Source organism: Aythya fuligula, chromosome 7 (genome assembly GCF_009819795.1).
Source record: "Aythya fuligula isolate bAytFul2 chromosome 7, bAytFul2.pri, whole genome shotgun sequence".
Lineage (NCBI taxonomy): Eukaryota > Metazoa > Chordata > Aves > Anseriformes > Anatidae > Aythya > Aythya fuligula.
The window spans coordinates 1,262,469-1,283,811 of record NC_045565.1 but is presented as its reverse complement, the minus strand read 5'-3'; the positions used below and the strand labels follow the sequence as shown (position 1 = coordinate 1,283,811).

Genomic DNA, 21,343 nt, shown 5'->3' with positions numbered 1-21,343 from the left:
GGGAAAAGGTGTTGGCAGGGAACCCAGAAAAGGAGTCCAGGATAAAGATATTAGAGATTAGTCTCTGCACTGTGTTAGAGTGATATTAAGCTGCTAAGTTGTCCCACTTTCCAACTCCTTTTCATAATGCTGCTTAAAATGGGAGTAATCTGACTACCTGTGTTTGTATCAGCCCTGATTGGTACAGCGTGAGACAATGAAATAATGCGTCAGCAGACTCTGATTGATTTCCCTCTGCCAGATTTTAACCTTTCCTTATACTCAGCCTGTTTCTTCACCCTGGATTAACATAATGCAAATGCAATTCAATTTTCTAATGAGAAATTGACCCAGGCTCTCTGCTGTAAAATAAAGTGAGTGGACAGTCACAATCAATTAGGGTCAGTATGGCTAAGTCAAAAAAATCCATATGGATGCCGTTATAGAACATCTACGTCTGGTGGTGTGTCTTAGAGGCTCGCATCTTTTGATTAGGGTGTCAGACCCAGGGTAGGTTATCCACGCTGAAGCGTGCATGGCAGACGCTTAGGAGAATGAATCTACGAGCTTTCATTTCACACCCTGTTGAGATGATTTTCATTAGAGAAATTAGATGATGGTACAAATGTCACATGCTTTATTGCTAAGGCGTGTGATGTGAAAAAAGCTGATTTTTTATTTTTTCAGTGGTTGTATTAAGCTGTTGAAAAGAAATCAGTGAAGTTTCCCAAGCTCTTCTGTATAATTTGCTAATCCAAAATGTCTGAAAGCAGTATGATTCACCACAGTTGTTTAGGATGTCTAAAAATATCCAGAAGCAAGGTCAGACAAGAACCTTACGTTCAGTCCTAACCATAAGGTGTAAGGCTGTCCGATGCGATAGTGATTGAAATCTGCCCTGAGAGGTATATCCTTCACTAGGTGGTGTGAAGAGAAAAGAAATTCAGGGAGGTGTACGCCTCCCCTTCCTCCACGTGAGCAAGGGTGGATGTGGCAGAAAAGCTCCCACATCTGGTGAGGTGTTTGCTGTCTTGTGGTTGAGCAGCTCTCCGCTTTCCTCTCCCTCTTCTCAGCACCTCGCAGGGCAGGGTTGGCTCTGTCCTTGTCAAAAATTGCAGACACGGTGCCTGCTTTCCAGTGCAGTGTAGGGAGAGCAGAGCTATGCTCAGCTAACATGAATGAACAATGAACAACGTGCTGAAGATTCTCAGACTCGATCCCTATAACCTTTGTAAATCACCAGAAGACTTAGTAATGCTTCTGCCCTATAATAGAAATTTAGAAAAGGACGTTCTTTATCATTCATCTTAGAAATTTTAGAGCTGCTCTGCTTTGAGAGAGAAATTCTCACCGCGTTGACCTAAGAAGATTTTCTGGCACACGTATGCAGGCTGTATTTTGTACCTTTGGCTTTGGCTAAATGTTTCCAAATAATGAAAACTGCAGCTACGATTGCCTGTTGTTAGTAAAAAATCACAGGTCCAGGAGACTTCTAATTCATAGCTGTGCTCTCCAGGACCCACTGGGAACAGTCCTAGATGGAGTGCATACAAAAAACCAAAAGGGATTTAGGATTATACTGTAATATGAAGCCAAAGGCCCTGTAAGACGTTGAAGATTCTGACCATCTCAATTTGTAGCTGTGTGTTTAATTGCTTCAGCTTTAAATTCTCCCAAAGGAAGGATGTATTCTTAGGCACAGAACTAAATGGGATGGTATACAGATGCTGACAAACTACATGCATCTGTGGAGTAAAATGCAACTCGCATAAAGAAGTCGGAGTGAATAAAGAGCCCATGGATCACAGTGACAATAGAATTACCGAGAGGAATGAGGACACATCGCAGACGATACTGTAGTCATTGTATAGGACAGCCATAAAAAAAACCCACGATGCTATTTGAGTACAGTACATGATGATATAACTAAAGAATGGAGCACAATATACGTACCCCTATGAAGGGAGTCATATGTTTGGGTTTTCCTGAATAATGAGCGCACAGCCATTTCACTACAGCACTCAGGCCTGGTTTCACGTGCACTGGGTATTAACTGGCAGTAACTGTGGTGGCTACTGAGGAAGGAGCATCTGCACATTCTCTCGCCTTGCTGCTGTTATTCTGCATCTGAAGCAAAAGGCAATTCCAAGAAATTGTTGATGTTTTTCAAATAAACAAAACAAAAAGTCTGAAAGACTATATTAAAATATATATATATATATTAAAATATACGTAGATATAGAGTGCATTTCAGAACAGATCTGGGTGGCGTTGTGTCCAGCTGTGGCTGGGCTATAAAGAAGGATTGTACCACATCACTAATAGGCCAAGAACAGGATCTGTAGCAGCCAGGGCAGCCGACAGCATCTTTTATGTTTGTTTTGAGACACGCCACAGTTCCCAGCACTGCAGAACGCTTCTCCAAAGCAAGGCTGCTTTGCCTGTCCTGAATTTAATCTAGTGGAAGAAATCTTTTAGATTATTGCTGTGTCCTTTACTGACCCTCAGCTCTTACCAGCAGGTCTTGGTGCCAATATCTTAATTTTTCATTTTATGCTGCTTGCTTTAACAATGTGTTCTTTGGCAGTCAGCCACGTCTACAGCACTCTACTATTAAAATGCCTGCTCTCTACTGCAGCTGTCCATTTGCTTTATGGACTGATCAGCCGGTAGAGTGTAATTTAAGAGAATAGGAATAAGTCATCGTTGAGGGCACAAAGTATCAGCAGATTCGCTGTCTGCAGGTCTGTCCTTCAGAGATTTTTGAACACGACTTGTCATACTACATGTTTATTTTTTAATTAGTGCATTACATGGAGAGGAAGAATGACTTGTCACGCTGCACACAGAGGATGAATAAAATAGTGCTGCCCTTGTGGAAATACTCTTGGTACCGAGAGCACTCAGGAGTGACACAGCTGTCAAAGTGAACACAGCACATAGTACTTGCCTTACTTAAATGTTATTACAGGTCTAGAGGGCAGGACAATTTGAATTGGTAATGGCATTAGCTTTCCCGTTTAAATAGAGCAAGAAGATGATGGGTTCTTAGGAGACACTCACCTACTAGATTTTCTCTTGTAATTACTGGGGTCTTATTGGGCCAAACCAAGCTGTAAACTGGGTATTCGGGTGAGAGGCGTTTTACAAAATGTCCTATTTGCCTATAACAATGGATGCTAAGGGAAACAATGGAGAGAGTGGCTTACCGAACTAATGAAAACAAAAACATCGACCGATAAAACCCAAGGACTGGCTTGACATCATGTCTGGTAAACAAGGGAAGAATGGAAACAGAAATTAATGGATCATAATTGATGTGTCGGGAATTAGAGCCAACTAGCAGACGGGGTGCCGGGGGGATGACTCTGCTCCACATCTTTTCTGAAGTCATTAAAAAGTGTGGGAAGCGGCTGTGGAGGAGAGCTGGGAGGGTGGAAGGAATTTTTCTGTCATGTTTGCCATCCTTAGTATCCCTGGGATTTAGAGAAGTCCACCTGCTTCCCCCCCACACCCTGCTCATAACTGCATCGTTTCTGGGCCTGATCCAGGGACATGCACTGATGAGAAAAGCCAGAGATAAGGAATATCGAGACTGCCATCTTGACCGGCAAACAAAACCTGAGAAGACTTTTCTGCTTTCCTTCTCTGCTTTATTTTTCTCCTCTCATCTTCTACTTAACAAACAAAACAAAACAAAAACTTTGCTTTAGCAAGACATGACTTGCTCTGTCTCAATATCCCCTTAAGCTGATGGCCCGTAAAGCAGTTAAAAGCAATGACTGAAATGGCTCAGCAGTGGGGTACACTTGCCAAGTCTCAGAGTAGCCAATGTGAATGAAATGAGTGCTTGAATTCCTCCCTCCAAGAGTAAGTTGGCAAGATATATAAATAAATATATATGATATATAAATAGATGTAAAAATCAAGGCAGGAGAATGAATGATAAAAATAAGCAAACTAGTTTATCTACTACAGATCTAGTTTATCTACTTAAACTTAGGTACAAACAGGAAAGCATCAGAGCTGCAATAATGATATTTTTTTCCCACAATAAGAAAAAAAGACAGAAGATCTTAAGTATATTCTCACTCTCCCTCTTCCCCCCGTCTATTTGTAAGCTGGCAAATACACAATTTACTACACTAATCAAAATACAGCCTCCTGCTGTTGCCTGCATTTTGATATGGAAATGTATTCTGACTTGTATGTATCATTTTACAGAACCCAGTCTTGCAGACCAAATATAAAAAACACTCTTACTAATCAGTTTCTATTCTTTCTGTTTACCATACACGTTGATGAACTTTTAGTGTTAACTTCATTCCCTGCTGGCAGTGACAAAAGACCATCTAATATAGCACTTGAAACATATTATTAGCTTTTGACTGAGTAAATTTTATAAGAAATTACATCTCTAAAAAGAGATAATGGATAATAAGATCTATATCTCAAAGGAGTAGTAAAGGGAATATAGCGAGATTCAATTCGCAGTCATCAACTGGGTCACGTCTCAGCAAAAAGATGTATTATTTCTGACAGACATTATGGTCCGATGACTATTAAAAGAGCAACAGAGTAAATTTGATGATCGTAGTCCAGTCCTCAGTGGTCAAACTTCCAGTGAAAGCTGGTATTCCCAGCGGGTATTAATATTTCTGTCTTGTGACCATGTGCTCTTTATTCTATAAAGCAGAATGTTAGTAGTTTTGATTAAAAAGGACATAGACTAATTAGACGTGTCTTCTCCCCTGAAGAAGATCTCTTAGCTTAGAGAAGACATAATTTGGCAAGGCAATAATTTTCTTTGCGGGTGTTTCTAAATTGTGTAAAAATGAAGGATTTGGTTTTCAGCTTTCTTAATCTGATACCTTTATCATCATAGCTTTCTAAACTTGTAAAAGGCCCAAATCATCTGCCACGGAATTGTTATTTGGGGGTTGGATCCCAAAAATTATTACTTAGGGGTTGGACCCAATGACCTCTCAAGGTCCCTTCCAACTCCTACAATTCTGTGATTCTGTGATTAGCCATGCAAAGATCTGAAATAATCTATCCATATATTTGTATTCTTTTTGTTTGCTTGTTTGTTTTGTTTTGTTTTGTTTTTCACAATAACTTTTATTGTTAGACTTGTTGTTTGCCATCAGCTGTAGATGCCTTTAGTCTCAGTGTGTCTGGAAACTGCTCTCAATGTACTTTTGTACAACAACTTGGGGAAGAAAGCAGGCAGCTGAGTGGTTTTTATGATCTTTATAGTACTAAGAGATTAAGTACTTTTTTTTTTTTTTTTTTTTTTTTTTTTTTTAACCCAGTAAAGACCCATCCCAAGCCACAGACTAAACCAAAGTATTAATTCCATAATTATTTCAAAAGGGCAACATCATATCCCTAACACTAGGTATTCTGTGAGGGAAAATGGACCACTGTAGCAAGTGGTCATTCTGCAGGACATTTCAGAGGCATGTAAGCCTAATTCGATGAAGCTTTCTTTGCAGCTATTTATCTTTGCTTGAAAGTAAAACAAAAGTACTTATGAATCAGGTTAGAAACCATCCTACTGAGGGTGATGCTATAGGCAAGGTCTTCCAGGGATGGGGAGGAGGAAGCATGGCATCCATCAGGTTTGGGAAGAAAATCTTAGTGTCCATCTGAGAAAGAAGCATTATGCTGTAGTTTATAGTTTGTACTTGGTTTTGAAATGGTTATGCCATGCAAAGTTAACTTGATATCTATTTTAAAAACAAAGGTGCTGATTGATGATGAAGCCATAAATACATATGTCATTTCTTCTAAATGAGATATGTTCATTTTAACATCGAACTTGTAATTGTATTTTTACTTACTGACAAGACATAAAAATGTGAAAAACATGTAGGAAGCAGATTTTAAGGACAGTTGGACAACATTAGAAAGAGGAACATGTTTGTAAAATAAAACAATATTTTAAATGTGTGCCAAAGCACACATTTCAGTTCTACTATCAGTTAAATTTGATGAAGGATATGATTTTCCACACAATATTTCTCAAGGTGAAGGGAATTAACTTGTAAATGGTGTTGAGTATATTGCCCATGCATTGAATTTCAGGAGCAACCATAAGAAAAATTTCAGGCCACTCAAAAAGCCACCATGGTGGTTGCATCATGTGTCAGTCTTCATCTTGCTCCTCCGGTAAAGGAAGAGATACTACTGACTCTGTAGCCTGTTTTTCTTGAAGCTATCTAACAGTAGGTAATGGAAATAACAGACACTGAATGCTAGTAAAGCAGTTTGAGTTTTGCAAAGCAATAAGGCACTGATGTGAGAAAGATAATCTAACTCATAATTCATCTTTTATACCTGTATTACTATTAAATGTGTAGTATGTCTTGGTGATTTACACTGTTGGGGCTGCAGGCAAAATGATAATGTTTCCCAGTATGCCCTTAACCAAAATTTCAATGTTTAAAATTTATTTATGGAACCACATTCATTTAAGCAATAATTCTGTAGATTCACTGTGCTTAAGTCAAAAGCTTCTGAGGATGGCAAATGCCTGCAGATCCATCTTGAGCTTACAGCAAATAAGTGTATCGAATGCATTCATTTAAATTGTATTTCACATACAGATTTCCCCACGCTGGTACTGAATCTACAGCGTGCACCTGGAGGAGTAGCCCAGAGGTAGGAGTATCACAGGACTGCAGATCCTTGCTTAAGCTTTTTTTTTTAGAAAGCCAGTAACCTTGGGCACTGATGTATTAAAATTGCCAGCTACGTTCTGCTTTTAAAATGACAATAGACTTCCATGACTCATGAAATGGCACAGAAGACTGTACCAGCACCTGTTTCTTCAGTGACTAACAGACAAGGAGATTTACATGTAGCCGTAAGCGTCGGAGCAGAAAATAGATCTGAGGGCTATTGTGCTTCTATCTGATACATACATTTTAATTCATTCACTGAATATGCAAACTATACGTTTAGCTAAGTGCTTGTACTTGGCCTCAGGTGTAAGATTGTAGAGATCGCAGCTGTGTCTCCCCAGCGACGCTCTGCTCTATCCATCGAGGCAGAGGATGCCCCTGCGTTAGCATAAGGAATTAAAAGTGACCTGAAGCAACTGCAAACTGGGGAGCTGCAGCACTTCAGGGGAAAACAGCAGGCCTATTTCTGTTACTTCTGTCTTCAGTATTTCATGAGACCTGATCTTTTATCATCAAAATTGCTGTCTCTTTCTGGTCTGAAAACCCTTTTTCTGTCTCAAGTTGTATTTTTTTTTGTTTCCTTATTTCTGATGTCTAATTCCCCTCTGTTTTCTCCCACCTTTGGACCACTCCAGGTCATCTACATCCAGATAAATACTGTTTAATATTCTTATCTTCAATCTGGACAAATAAGGCTTAATATTCTTATCTGCAGCTCTTTCTATGCTTTTGCTACTTCCCACAGAATCAAAAGACTGCTAGGATGCCTAGACCATAACAGAAGTACAGCCCCAGGGAAAACGGAGGTTCATTTCTGCTAGCTGGAGTCTGCACTACTACTCATGATTTGGGTGCATCAGCAGCACATGCTACCGCTTCCTTAGTATTGAAATGTGGCCCTTTAAATGCACAGTATCGCGCTACCACTGCCAGGAGGAAGGGCGCAGTTATTTATTTAGGTGATTAGGACTGTAAAGAATTCTATCCTAAAGAAAATTAACATTAGAACCTTTTCCCCCATCTACGTTCTGTCATTAAGTCCTTTGGAATCAGTAAGAGAATTTCAGTTGCTGAATTTCCACGTTAATGAGGGTTGTCATCTGAAAAATTTCGCAAGAGGTAATAAGAAGGTATCTCTTTTAAATGAAAATGCCTCCAAATCTCTTTTCCCTCTGGATACCACAGTATGTCTTGAGTTAATTATCATTAGAAATTCTGCCTCTGAAACGAGAACTTATTTTTTTAAGTGCTTTCTGATGAACGTGAAGGAAATGATATTCCATGCAGTGGTGTGTAACACTATCTCATTTACACAGCAGCTGACTCTGGAGTCTTAGGAGGAATTTAATACTATAAACATACATGGATGCCTGCCACTGCAGGCACTGGAAGAACCACCCTCCAGGTGGTCCTGTTTTCACTTTGAGGAGAATATTCCCCTTTTACCAAGCTCCTCCTTTACATGTAGGTGCTGTGTTCAAACCCAGCAGCTCTCCTTGTGTTACTGATCAAACTATACAATATTTGGCCTCATTTTTTATTTTTTTTTCGGTATATACAGTCATGTTGCCAGAGTATCATAATGTTCTTGAAAAAGGATTGCAGTGGATTATAAAAATGCAGCATAAAAATAAAATCAGATGTCTGAAAAACGCTTGCAATCAAATACCCAGTTCAAAGTGATATTAAGAGATGGAGGAAAGCCAGGCATTCCATAAAAGCTTATCCACCTCTCTGTGCATTCTTTGTAGGTTCACTACTTTCTAAGTGCTTATTTGCTACCACTTTCATTATGTGCATCACTGCGGTCTGAGTTAGTTCTGCACTTTAGCTGCATTCTCAGTGGAGGTTTCCTTTTGCTTGTTTGTGTTGTCTTCTTTTCCTGCATCTCTGAGAATCACAGGCATGTCAGTCACGCCTGTTTAATCCCCACCAGTTAGGTGAATATCCCCCAACATTTCTTATTTTACTCATGGTTATTATTGTTACAGCTTCCTTACATTAAGTGTATTGGATTTTATGTTCTTTCTCCACACCGCTTCAGTAGGGCGTAGAGTTTCATGCTGGGTGTTGCGTGGTTTGGTCATAAACACCCTGATCTGAAGTGAGGAACAGCGGATTCCAGCCCTGCCTCCGCCACCAGCTTGCCGGTTTGACCCTGGCACCTTCTGTACCTCGGTTTATTTGAAATGAATTAGAAATAGCCTTACCCCTGCTGAAACCTGTTCTGAGGATACGCTCATGTTTGCAGCGCACCAGGAGTTCCCTGACTACGAAGGATCTAGAGGGCAAAGTATTTTTGATAGCTACCTTTATGGTGAGGCAGGAAGAGCAGCAGTTCTACTCGCAATTTTGCATGTAAGTTTTGGCCTGCCAGCATTTTCTAATTGATTTTTCATAATGTGGATTGCAGACATATTTTTAGCCATTAAAATGCCAGTCATGCTGCTTAGAATTTGTCCTTGAGCCTTGTGATAACCATCTGAAGCATATCCACTATTATTTATTGCATGCATTTCTAAAATAGTTCAGTCTCTTTCCAGCTTGCTGCTATCTCCAGTTAGTAATTATTAACTCAGAGAAAAACACCTTCAGCATCTCCTGGTTAGAAAAGCCTTCTTAGCAAGCAAAACCTTGCTAAGTCTCTTACTGGATAGATCAGCGATTGAATCTCTGGTGCCAGTATTTCTGTCAGAATCTCTCAGGACGATGCCTTAGAAGTCCATGAACCAAGGGCAGGCACCAGCTTATAAGAATAAAATTTCTCCTATTTTGCCTTTGCGAGAATCCAGCTTTCTTACTTGCCAGGAAAGCAACTCCTCAGCACTCATTGCAACTGAACTAGGTTTGATTTTAACAGAAGTTTCCAGAAAGATCCAGTGGTAAGGAAGGACCTTGGAGAGAGTGAAGGCTCATCCTCCAGCTGGTGTTGAGGCAGGCCAACCAACCCCACCTGGAGGAGCGATCGCTATCAGCCTGTATAAATTAGCCCAGGATTAGCTCCAATAGCCCAGGATTGCTGTGGAGGAATCATCCAACTGTCTACTTAGATTGTCCAGGTGATTCCCAGTGCCTAGAACAACGTTTTTAACATACGTATATATCAGGGTACATGTAAAAGTAACATTTTATATAAATATATTTGTGTTCATACACATGTTTATGCATGTTTAAGCATAATTTTCCTGAGTAACTAGAGCTAACAAAATAAAGAAAAAAGGGGAAGGAGTAAGTATAAAAGAGAAGAAAAATCCTTGTAAGATACATAACATTTTCTGATATAATATTTCATGGTTTTATTCAAGTGACTACAATTTTGAGAAAACAGTGTAACTGTACTTAATGTTCCAGTGGAGCTCTGAGACATTCAGTTAATTATTGAGCTACCCTGGTTAAGTTGGTCACGCAAATTCAGATAAGGTCAGCTCTTTTCTCGGTGCACATGTTACTGCCATGTGCACAAAGAGAGGAAAAGCAATTGCATCTTTTAATCTGCATCTTTGAGCTCCTTGTTTTTCATTGGCATTTAATACTGAAAATGTAATCTAATCACTGAAAAATGGAATTTCAACTTTGATTTTTTATCTTTGGATGCTTTCACGTGTTCAGACAAGAAAGATTAGGGTCAAATATATACAGGGAGTAAAACTGTTTCTGAAGTCCTGAACTGTATTTTGAAAGTGCTGTTTGCTATTGGAACAGTCAGCTTGTTTTTGTCAGTTTTTTTTTTTTTTTTTTTTTTTACATCTCAAATTTCATTGAAACTAATAATTTGCATATAAAAATTTAATATGATTGAAGAAATATTCATGGAAAAAACATCACTTTGAGTTAATTCCTTTCTGCAGTCTGCTTCAGCTATGAATCAAGTTTCAGAAAATGTGCAATTCCTCTTAAAAGGATCCTCTCTGGGTTGAGATAAATGAGAATGAATTAACCTCAATACTTTCAGTGATATATTTTCTCATGAAGTTGCCTAGTCAGTGGGAATTTTCCCTACGAAGGGAAGATCGGATTAATCTGCGAGTCTATCCTAGGTTTCTTGTGAAGTGTCACCATATTTCAGAATATCTGTCATTGGAAAAAATAGTATTTAAAGAAACAAAATTATTTTCTCATAAAGATAATATTGGACACTCCTTAATCACTCTAAAGCCGAGTATCATGTGTTACAATGAAACATGAGGAGGTAATGCAAGGGGACATCGTATAATCAAGCTGTTTTTAGGACTGGTAAAATCATTGGCAGTCCTAGTGGAGAGGATGACTAGAATTAAACTGGTGTGTTTCTCTTAGCTGTCTTGTCACTTCAAGGTGGGGATTAATCAGTGGGGGTATAAATGAGCATCTCTGTTACAAATTTTGCATTTATTTTTGTGCTAACAGCATGTCCAAATGTGGTCACCGCACCAACAGGTATCTTTTGTCTTTTCTAACCAATTTTTGAATGAGGCTCAAAAGGACCAGGTTCTTTGCTTCTGGCTGCTGAGTGATGCTGACAATCTCTCCCTGTTAAGATGAATGCTGTCAAATGAAAACAAATACATACATGTGATGTGCTTATTTATGTATTCTTTTGCTATTTGCTTTATGTTTTATTTCTTAATATGTATAGCTGTATTGCTTTGTTATTCACGGCATTGTAGGCTGCTTATAAGTAGATTATTACTTCTGCATATCACAAGATTAAAGACCATAATGGTATTGTAAAATGGAGGACACTAGCTATACAAACAAAAAGACTGCATTTCATCTTTATTAAACTTTTTTTTTTTTTTTTTTTTAAAAAAAAAAAAGGATTGTGCTATTTAAACTGTTAGTAAATAGCAAAATTTACCACATCAATCAGCTTAGGACAAGCATTCATTTAGAACCGGATCTTTTACGACGACGTTTACATGAAGATAAGTGGTACAATGCCAAATATATTTAAATGTTTTTATTGAGTCTACAGAGATTTCATTGAATTCCAGTCAACTTTTCTCATTATATTAAATTTGGAGGGAATTATTAGAAACATAAGTCTAAGTTATTTTTTCTACTGTGTCACTGAATGGCGTCTTCATAGGTTGGGTTTAAAAAAAATCCCAAACACACTAGATAAATTTCCGTAACAGTGTCACTAATGGAAAGATATTTTTTGAGTACTGAGATTATCAGTCAACATTTCGGTTACAAAATATGGGGCAAAATGTTTATCCAGCCTGATTTAGAATCATTTTTATTTATACAAAAGGATATAATTTCCATACGTATACCTCAGGCTGAAATAACAGCTTTTACTTATGTTTCAGAATCCTGAAGCTTCCTACTGACTCAATGGAAATGTTAGACATTTGTATTCCTTGGGGCTTTCGGCGTATGTGAATACAAGCTAAGTTGGAATAAAAAATAAACTGTACCAGGCTTAAATGAAATATATACTAATTTGCTTTAACAGATACTGAGGGAAATGTATTGAAAAATAAATGAAATACAGCATATTTGGATTTTAGACATGTACAATATGATTTTAATTGCTGTCTAGAAATGCTTTTGCATGTTTGTGAAGGTGACATACTGTAGAAATATGGCCACTGAAGACGTGCAGAAAAAAATGGCAGTATTTTACAAAGTCGTTTCAAATAGATTGTTTAAGTAGTTTAACTAGACTGATTAAGTAGTTCAACTAGTCTCTTAGACCAAATCAGGTCTATGTTATTTACGCTAGCAGAGTGTTTTGAAGCATTATGGGTGGTTAGCGCTTAGAAGAATAGTCAGGAATAGTCAGCATGGATTCACCACGGGGAAAATAATGCTTGAGCAGTTTGATGGCCTTCTGTGATGAGATGACTAGCTGGGTAGATGAGGCGAGAGCTGTGGACGTGGTCTGCCTTGACTTCAGCAAGGCTTTTGACGCTGTCTCCCATCACATCCTCATAGACGAGCTCAGGAAGTGTGGCCTAGATGAATGGGCAGTGAGCTGGGTCGGCAATTGGCCTGACAACAGGGCTGAGAGAGTTGTGCTTAGTGGCGCAGCGCCTAGTTGAGGCCTGTAGCTAGCGGTGTCCCCCAGGGGTCAGTGCTGGGTCCAGTCTTGTTCAACTTTTTCATCAACAACCTGGAAGATGGAACAGAGTGCACCCTCAGCAAGTTTGCTGTCACAAAGCTCGGAGGGGTGGCTGGCACCCCAGAGGGCTGTGCTGCCATTCAGAGGGACCTCGACAGGCTGCAGGGTTGAGCCGAGAGGAACCTCATGAAGTTCAACAAGGACAAGTGCAGGGTCCTGCACCTAGGGAGGAATAACCCCAAGCAGCACTACAGGCTGGGGGCTGACCCGATGGAGAGCAGCTCTGCAGAGAGAGACTTGTGAGTCCTGGAGGACAGCATGCTGGCCATGAGTCAGCAATGTGCTCTTGTGGCCAAGGAGGCCAAAGGTACCCTGGGCTGCATGCAGGAGAGTGCTGCCAGCAGGTCAAGGGAGGTGATCCTGCCCCTCTGCTCAGCTCTGGTGAAGCCACACTTGGAGTACTGTGTCCAGTTCTGGGCTCCCCAGTACGAGAGGGACACGGAGCTAATGCAGCAAGTCCAGGGGAGGGCTACAAAGCTGATGAGAGGACTGGAGCGCCTGTCGTATGAGGACAGGCTGAGAGAGCTGGGCCTGGTTAGCCTGGAAGAGGGGAGACTGAGGGGAGACCTCATCAATGTGTACAAATATCTGAGGGGAGGGTGTCAAGAGAATGGAGTTGGGTCTCTTTTCAGTTGTGCCCAGTGACAGGATGAGAGGTTCTGGCTCGATATGAGGGGGCACTTCTTTGCTGTGAGGGTGACAGAGCCCTGGGACAGGTTGTAGCGTTGCCTTCTCTGGAGATACTCAAAACCCGCCTGGGTGCCATCCTGTGCAATGTGCTCTAGGTGGTCCTGCTTGCCGGGGGGTTGGACCAGATGATCTTCAGAGGTCTCTTCCAACCTTGGCCATTCTGTGATTGTGTGATTCTGTAATGCTTCCTTTTCTGAAGTTATTATTCAAAAAAAAGCTATGCATTCTGTGGAAAGCCTGCATCTTATGATTGAGGCCATATAGGCATTATGGCACGTGAGCTATAGATAAAAAGGTGGTTGTACCACCACTTCTAGGTCAGTACATGAAGCTTATGTGCCCCCTTTGTGTTAGTACAAGATTTCCTAGTCTTCTGCTCTACTGGAAAGTGTGATGAGAGGAAACAATTTGTTCCTTGATCTGTTTTACTATGCCCATTTGGGTGCCGGCCCAAGAGCTTCATCTTTGAAGCTCCGTGGTCATTTTATGAGCTTATATTTAAAGTATTTGGGTTGAGGAAATACCTGCCACTGAGAAATACTGTGCCTGAGAAAAGGGAAGGTAACTGAGAAGTGGGGAACGTAAGAAGGCCTCAGTGAACCTGTAATAGAATTTCTGTTAATTTTGGGACGGAAAAGAAGTTGGAGGGAATTTTGGTGGGAACAGTAAAGTTGTTCTGTTGAACAAAGTATTGGGACGTCAAATCTGTGCTAAGGCTGCTGAGGTTTACATTAATGCTCAGAAACTGAGAAGGCCCAAAGAAAGGATGACTGTGTGGTTACAGCAAGGACGCCTGACTCGGGAAAGCTGAGCTCACTTCCTGGCTGCGCTATCTCTGTAGCCTTGTGCGAGAGATTTAATCTCTCTCCATTTTTATTTATTTTCCCTTCCTGTACCACAGGGGAGTGATTACAACACGCACACCCAGCCGGGAGGCTGCACGCAATGGGTGCCTACGGCAGGGCTGTCACTGCTCCCCCCCAGCACGGCTCCCTCAGGGCGCTGCTGCAGGAGGCGGGCGGGGGCCGCCCGCGCTGACGTCGGGCTGAGGCGAGGGGCGCGGCGGGGAGGTGCCGAGCATGCGCAGAGGGGCGGCGCGCCCCGGCGGCGGGGAGGGGCGGGGCGGGGCGGGCGGTACCTGAGGGCGCCGCGCTGAGGCGCTGAGGGGCGGGGGGGGCGGCTCGGGCCCGGCGCGGTGCGGTGAGGTGCGGTGCGGCGGGGCGGTGAGTGCGGCCCGGCCGGGGCCGGGGGAGGGTGCGGGGAGCCCCGAGCGAGGCAGGGCAGGCAGGGGGCTGAGGGCGTGAGGCTGGGGGCTGGGGAGCGCTCCCCCCGCAAGCTCCGGGCCATGAGGCGGCGGCGGCCCGGCCCCGCGGGCACGGGGGCAGGAGGTAAGGGGCGGCGGCCGCGGGGGGCTGCTGCGGCCGGGAGCCGCTGGGAATTGCGTTTTTGGGGGTAAAATGCTTTGTCACGGCCGGCAGCTGCGTGTGGGGATGCGGAGCCCCGGGGCTGGGCTGCACCCGAGGGCTGGGGAGGCCAGCGCCAAGCGCTGCCTCTGGAGCTGCGTGAGCATCCCGCTCCTGGAGACACGGCGCCTCTAGAGCAGAGCTGCGATCCAGGGCTGAGAGCAGAGCTGCGATCCGTGCCTGCAGCTGGCACCTCGCACCATAGCAGCCTCGCTGCTTGGGCGCCAAGAGGTGCCGAGTGCGGTCTGCTAATCGCAAGGCTGCAGGAATGCTGCACGAATAGACCTCTACCTTGCGCCTTATTGCTCGTGGCACCTCGTGTTTCGGCGTTTAGGCAATTAATAATGCATACGAATGTGTGGGAATATGAATAGTGATGATCTCCGTGCGCATAATGTGCTCGTTTAGCATAGTGTTGTACTAATGGGTAATCCCATTTAATGGAACTGCTGGTGTAAAAGCGTGCGAGAGTAAAACCTATTACTTTTGGACCTGATCATCCCTTAAGATGGATTGGTCACTTGCAATAAACCCGTTACGTAGAAGAGCTGGCACAGGCTCTCTATCTGGAGAGCCATCAGGCCTTCCGTCCTCAAATGAGCATCGCTTGCCTGAAGTTGTTGGCAGGATGCAGCTCTGTGAAAATGGAGACAGGGCAAAAGGTACCAGTTATGGCAGCGATCGTGGTATTGTCTTTTTGCCACTGTTTGGAAACGTAAGCAGCAGTGCCCTCTTCCTAGTTAGCTTTCAAGCCTGGTTAAATTCCTTGCCAATAGGGATGCTAAGAAGATCAAAATACTAATGGTGCTTGTGATAATTAGGTTTAAAATCCTGTATTGTGTTTCAGTTGAAGCAATAAAAAACCTTATGTAAATCTCTGTATACCTGAACACATGGATGTTTGAGTAAAGTCAAGACAGTGTTATAATAACTATTCCAAAGATGCTTAGCTAGGCAGCGTGGGTCTTCGTGTTTCTTCCTATCTCTGGGACACAGACTGAAACTCACTTCTAAACTTCAGTCAAGTTAGGTGCATTTTTGAAGGCATTCTGAGAATATTGTATCCTCCTTAGTCCAAAGTTACTTCGTTTCCAGAGCTGCAGAGATCTGGGCTTCACTTGCTAGCTATCCTCTATCCTAGAGGGGAGGATTCAGCTGGAACGGTTCTGTGGATTGTCTCCTCTAGTAAGTGAAGCAAGAAAGTCTCCTTGAGTTGGGGGATGCTTATCTCTGGTCACATGGGGAATTGGTGTCACGAGCTGTCAGTGAAATGCCTTTCCCACTGGAAAGATTGCTGGGATTTTCGTGAGCACTTAGCCCGTGATGACTCGAGGTAGTGTTCTGTGGAGTGCGTTGTAATGGCTCTGATTGAAGCAGAAGTATGGCTAATGTTGGCAAGGTTCAGCCTGCACAAAATGTCCTAGTCTCTTAGCCAGAGGAAAACAGCTGATAAAGATTTACTTTTATGTGGTGGATGAGCAAGTTTTTGGTCTGGAATAACCCTTAAATTGCAAATGATTTTTGAAATGCATAAGAACTCCTGTGTTTTGAGCCTCATTAGCCTAGGTGGCTTGTGAAACACACAACACAACTTCAGTGTCATGGGAGGATGTCCTGAACACCCTGTGTTCTCTTGACTCAAATATTGTGTATGCTTTGAGCTGGAGACTCAGGCTCTACATCGATGCAGAGATTCTCCCTAGAGTCTGAATCAGTGTGATACACAGTTTATTTTTGTGAATCATATTAAAGATAGAAAATCAGGTCTAAGTAAATCCTCATCTTCTATCATATTATTACATAGGCATGTGAATCTGTATCTTTGATGATTTGGAGGAAGCTATGACTTTCAACTGACCTGCATCCCAGCAAGGCAAGCTTGCATAGGTTTAAGCTTTGCAAGGCCTGAGCTACAGCTGTTAGTAGCAGGAGACCTGAGGAAAGCAGCAGAAGCTTGCATCCTGCACAGCTTGTCCATCAGACATATAAAAAGCAAACCCAAACCAAACAACGACAAAACAGAATGCCCCAATCTGTGTAAATCTGTTCGTTGTGGAAGTGCTCTGAAATGGTGATGTATAAAAATAGTGCTTTACTATATAAATTTGAGATACTGAGTAAACAAAACAAATTGTACGCATCACCTTCCTTTAATTTCAAACAATGCGTGAGCACAGATGACCATGGCTGCATAATTTAATAAGATAATGTGGGAGAAACAGATACTGTGGGGAAACTGTCACTAGTCATTAATGTTCTACAGGTCAGTTTCTTTCAATTTCTTAGAGAAACTGTTTCACTTGCAAATTATTATATAATCAGTATCTGTGGCTCCAGCATTTTAAAAGGCTGGCCTTGATGGGTACATACAAATCTAACTGCTAATCAGAAAGTCAGTCAGAAGATACAAAATACTCAAGGAAGTTTTGTCGGTCTGTAGTTATAAATATGTTTATTTGTTATGCTGTGGCGGACTTGCCAAGTTACTTGGTACTACAGTATTCTTCCAGAGTTGGGTGTTCTGATAGGAAATTGATCTGTAGGAATCGAATCACAGACAGAAGCTGTAAGTGTCCAGCACTAACGAAATGGAATCCCATAGCAAGAGAGTGGTACACTGAAGCTGTGGTTCAAAAATAAGCAAGCTTCAGCTGAAAGCTATTATATGCTTTTATGTGGCTGCAGTGATTTTGGTTAAGGCTGGATGTTGAAGAAAAGTCAAATTTAACTTCAGAGAATACAAGCAACCTAGTATCTTCTTGAAAGCACAGATATGGAACAGATTGATCCATGTAACTGGTTTGTTTGGTAGTTAGGAAGGCAGAAATCAGTAGCCAGTTCTTGTAAGGTGGGGCATTTACAAGTAGTGTTCCACAGGAGCGTGTGCGAGGATTCCTGTATCTCAAATGACCTGGCAAACGAGGTGAATGATGAGCTGACATGAGCAGTGTTCTTCAAAGTGTTGAAAAGATTATGTGGTAGAAAGACCTGCAGCAAAACCTTATTGCTTCTGCTGGTTGTTTGCATATAAAGTGGCATGTAAAACCAATCATAAACATTGAGATACGTCTGTGGGAGAGAAGAACAATCCTAGCTTTGTGCATAAACAAATAGGGTATGGGTTGGGTTTGTCACTCTGGGATGAGATTTGTGGGATTATAATACATAGCTAAAAAAATAAACTCATTGGTCCGTGTCAGTTAGAAAAAAAAACCAACACTCAAGTATCATTATGTATCGTTATGCCATTCCATAAATTCGTTTGTGCCCATGCTTGGAGATGGGAACTGTAGGCATTCATGGTTCCTGTTCCAAAATTTGTGTGCTAATTAATATATATAAGAGAGAGTGTTTTGAACCCAGAAGAGTAAAAAGATGGTTTGAGGAGGTATGATGTCCTCCTAGGACTTGCAACCTTGGAAAAAAGTGATGATCCAAAACCTGAGAAATATGATTTGTTTAATACTTCAAGCTTATGCAGGGTTTGCTTTGTTTCATGAGAGAAGTTTAAGATTTGCTCTGTCACTCCATTTTCAAGTCTCTCTTTAATCCAGCAGTAGCTGATTTAAGAATATATTTTTCTTTGTCTGTAGCTGAGGTTTGACGTTCTTTTCTTAATATCATGGTCTTCTGACAAGAAATGAGCCGAGTTAAAATAGCACCGGCAGCATATAGAAAGGGAATTCCTACAGTTTTCTTCCCTCTACCTACCTGTTGTCTTGTCTGGTCTCATTCAGTTGTTACCTGTGAACCTCTGAGGCTTATCTCAGTAGCAGTGTCTAGGAATTGTGTGCTGTCTCCTTGAGTTATCTGTACTTGTCCTCCAGCTTAACCTGGAACTAAACTGCTTACTTATTCACCAGGAAGAATGGGTGTGTGTGAGCTGGGGGGAGGAAAAATCTGACATGTGGCTGGTAAGCACAGCCAAGCTGCGGATAGAAACTGATGGGAAATCTTGATTTTAAGATACCTACGTGGATAAAGTGCTCAAATGTGGTTTGTGCAGGTAGCACTGCTTCCATCATTAGTTGTTGCACAGTCAATAAAACAATGTATTAAACAATATCTGTTCGTGCAATCGGAAGGGGTTTTAGCTCAAGGTAATTCGGTGTCCCTGTTTGGAGACCTTGCCTCAGATGAATAAATGAACTGGAGGAGAAGGATGGACAAGGTGAGAGGACAAGAAGGGCTGTTTCCATTTGTAATCAGTTACATTCCGTGCTTCATTTGGCTTCCAGCCTGCCTGGTCTTATCAGCAAGAAAATCTTGCTCCAGGTAGCATCACTAAATAGTGAACAGAAAACAGTAGCCAGCAGCTGGCTCTTCGGGCTGTTACTGAAGCAGTGGTGAAGTAAATCTCTCGGGGTAGAGCTACAGACCAGAGTGGGTGTGTTTGAATCCTTGGGTGGCAGTGGGTAGGTTTGAGGGAAATGGCACACTCATCTTCACGAGTGTTCAACTGCGCAATGGGGAATGGTTCTTCTGTAAATGCATGTGTTTTGGACTTAAACCTTTGGTTTTAAGGTAACAGATTCCAGTGTGTTCCTGGTGTATCTGTGAGTGAAGCATTTGCTAGACAACAGCGACTAAATCCCACTTGTTTGCAGAATGGCATCGCTCTGCCTCTTGAGTTCTGACATAGAAGCGATTTGTCTCAAGAATAAATTCAGGAAGATTGAAGTGACCAACATGAAACGTTGCTGGGGGAGTAACACCATCTGTGAGCACAGCAGAACACAGCCTGTTCCTGGTATCGGTTGCTTTGATGCTGACACGATCACCACAGTCTTCGAGAGGAGGGGCTGAGACCTGCTGTTTCACTTCTACTCTTGTGTTCTGGCCTGTAGTCCCTGGGATTATTCAGTCAATCTTAGCTATAGAATAAAACTTAATTAGCCTTCATGACATAGATGGTGATGTCAGCTTTAAAACTTCTCTGAAAGGCTTTTGCCGACATCTAACGAGGAAGATAAATGTGTCACTCCTTCCCCTCCCTCCCCCGATTATTTACTTTCCAGGATAGAAGTCTTGCCAAACAGCGACGTGTGATGAGACTGCACAAAAGAGTAACTTAGATACAGATGTGCCTCATAGCTACGGTACCTGGGGGGTGTGCTTGCAGAGCAGGACAGCTCGGCTCTTCCCCTCTGTGTAGCAACAGGGCTGTGTCTGTAGGTCGCGGGGCACTGGAGCTGTGTGGCAGGCAGATGGGGTATGTCTCTCCCCAATTTGGATTTCCCCTTTTCTTTTTACCGTCCTTGTGAATTTGGTAACAATCTAAACCAAATAACGTCATCAAAGAATTGAAGCAAATAAAGACTCTTTGTATCTCCTCACCAAGGATTTTGAAAACAATACGTATTTCGCAAGCTAAGTGTTTAAGCCACCCTGCTGAAGCTGGTCGGTGTGACTCACTTTCTAAGGCTGAATCTGTTGTGCCCTGGGAGGCTGTTCTTTGTTGTGTAACAAATGAAGCAGTCCACCTAATCTAACTGTTTGTAGCATGTGTGTTTCCACTGGAGCCAGGTGTATCAGTCACGATTATGTCAATCACTTCTGATTTATTACAGTGCGTCTCATCCTCCTCTTGTAATGCTTTGAAACGTGTTCTTGCAGTCAGCACGCTTACTGTAGCATGCTTATCAGCTCTGCCTTGTTCTCTGGGTTTCTAGAGAAAGCTGTGCTGGTTTGGATCTTCCGTTTAGAGGAGCTGGTTATGCAGGAAGCACGTGGTGTTTCCAGCTGCAGGTACAGAGTTGACACTGCTAGTTCAGACTGAACAGGACGTGGCTCTGCTACCTTCTGGTGAAGGATCAGAGGAATGCAGGAAAGTGAATTTAAGGAAAGCCTTATGTCCATCGGTGTCTCAGTCACCTTTAGTTCTTACTAAAGGAGTTTTCCAGAGATTTGCCAGAAGCCTGATCACACCTATGTTTCACCTCAGCTGTGGCCAGAAGAGTAAGCCTCTTGGAGAAGGGTGGAATTGGTGGCTCTCTGAAGATGCCTCAGAGAGCTGGCAGCTTCAGAGGCACGGTGTGTGCCTCTGCAACGCTTCACTGGCTGCCAGCTGACCCCTGCCCCTGAGAACAGGCTGCCAGCCAGGAATGCAGGAAATAGCAAATACCATTGGATTTCACTTCTCATTTATGAATGAACTGTAATGTTTGTACTATTTAAGAGGAATGTGATGGGAATTTAAGCAAAACGCAAGAATTTCAGGTTTATTCTTTCTGCAGGCTCTGAAACTTTCTTTTTGTTGGCGTAAAATATCGACAGCTCTTTGCAGTATCATCTTTCTTCTGTCCTTTCTTTGTCCTGAAGCTGCTCCCTTGTTGCAGCTGGCTCAGCCTCTAGGTGTTGACTGCCACGTGCCTCAACAGTCTGTTGTAAGAACAGTGAAAATCAGTGCAGGT

General features: G+C 42.3%; 1 protein-coding gene across 8 annotated transcripts in view; it reads left to right on the top strand.

The window, feature by feature from the left end:
• Positions 1 to 14,636: 14,636 nt before the first annotated feature.
• CCSER2 (coiled-coil serine rich protein 2) overlaps positions 14,637 to 21,343 on the top strand; it is a 70,152-nt gene continuing 63,445 nt past the window's right edge. For 4 of the 8 annotated variants that reach the window (XM_032191014.1, XM_032191009.1, XM_032191016.1 and 1 more), the window contains exon 1: positions 14,637 to 14,690. The gene's annotated coding sequence lies outside the window, so the exon portion shown is untranslated. Of the gene's footprint in view, positions 14,691 to 14,804; positions 14,856 to 16,094; positions 16,116 to 21,343 lie in introns of those variants that run through there. The other 4 variants (XM_032191013.1, XM_032191018.1, XM_032191012.1 and 1 more) reach the window with 3 other exon arrangements.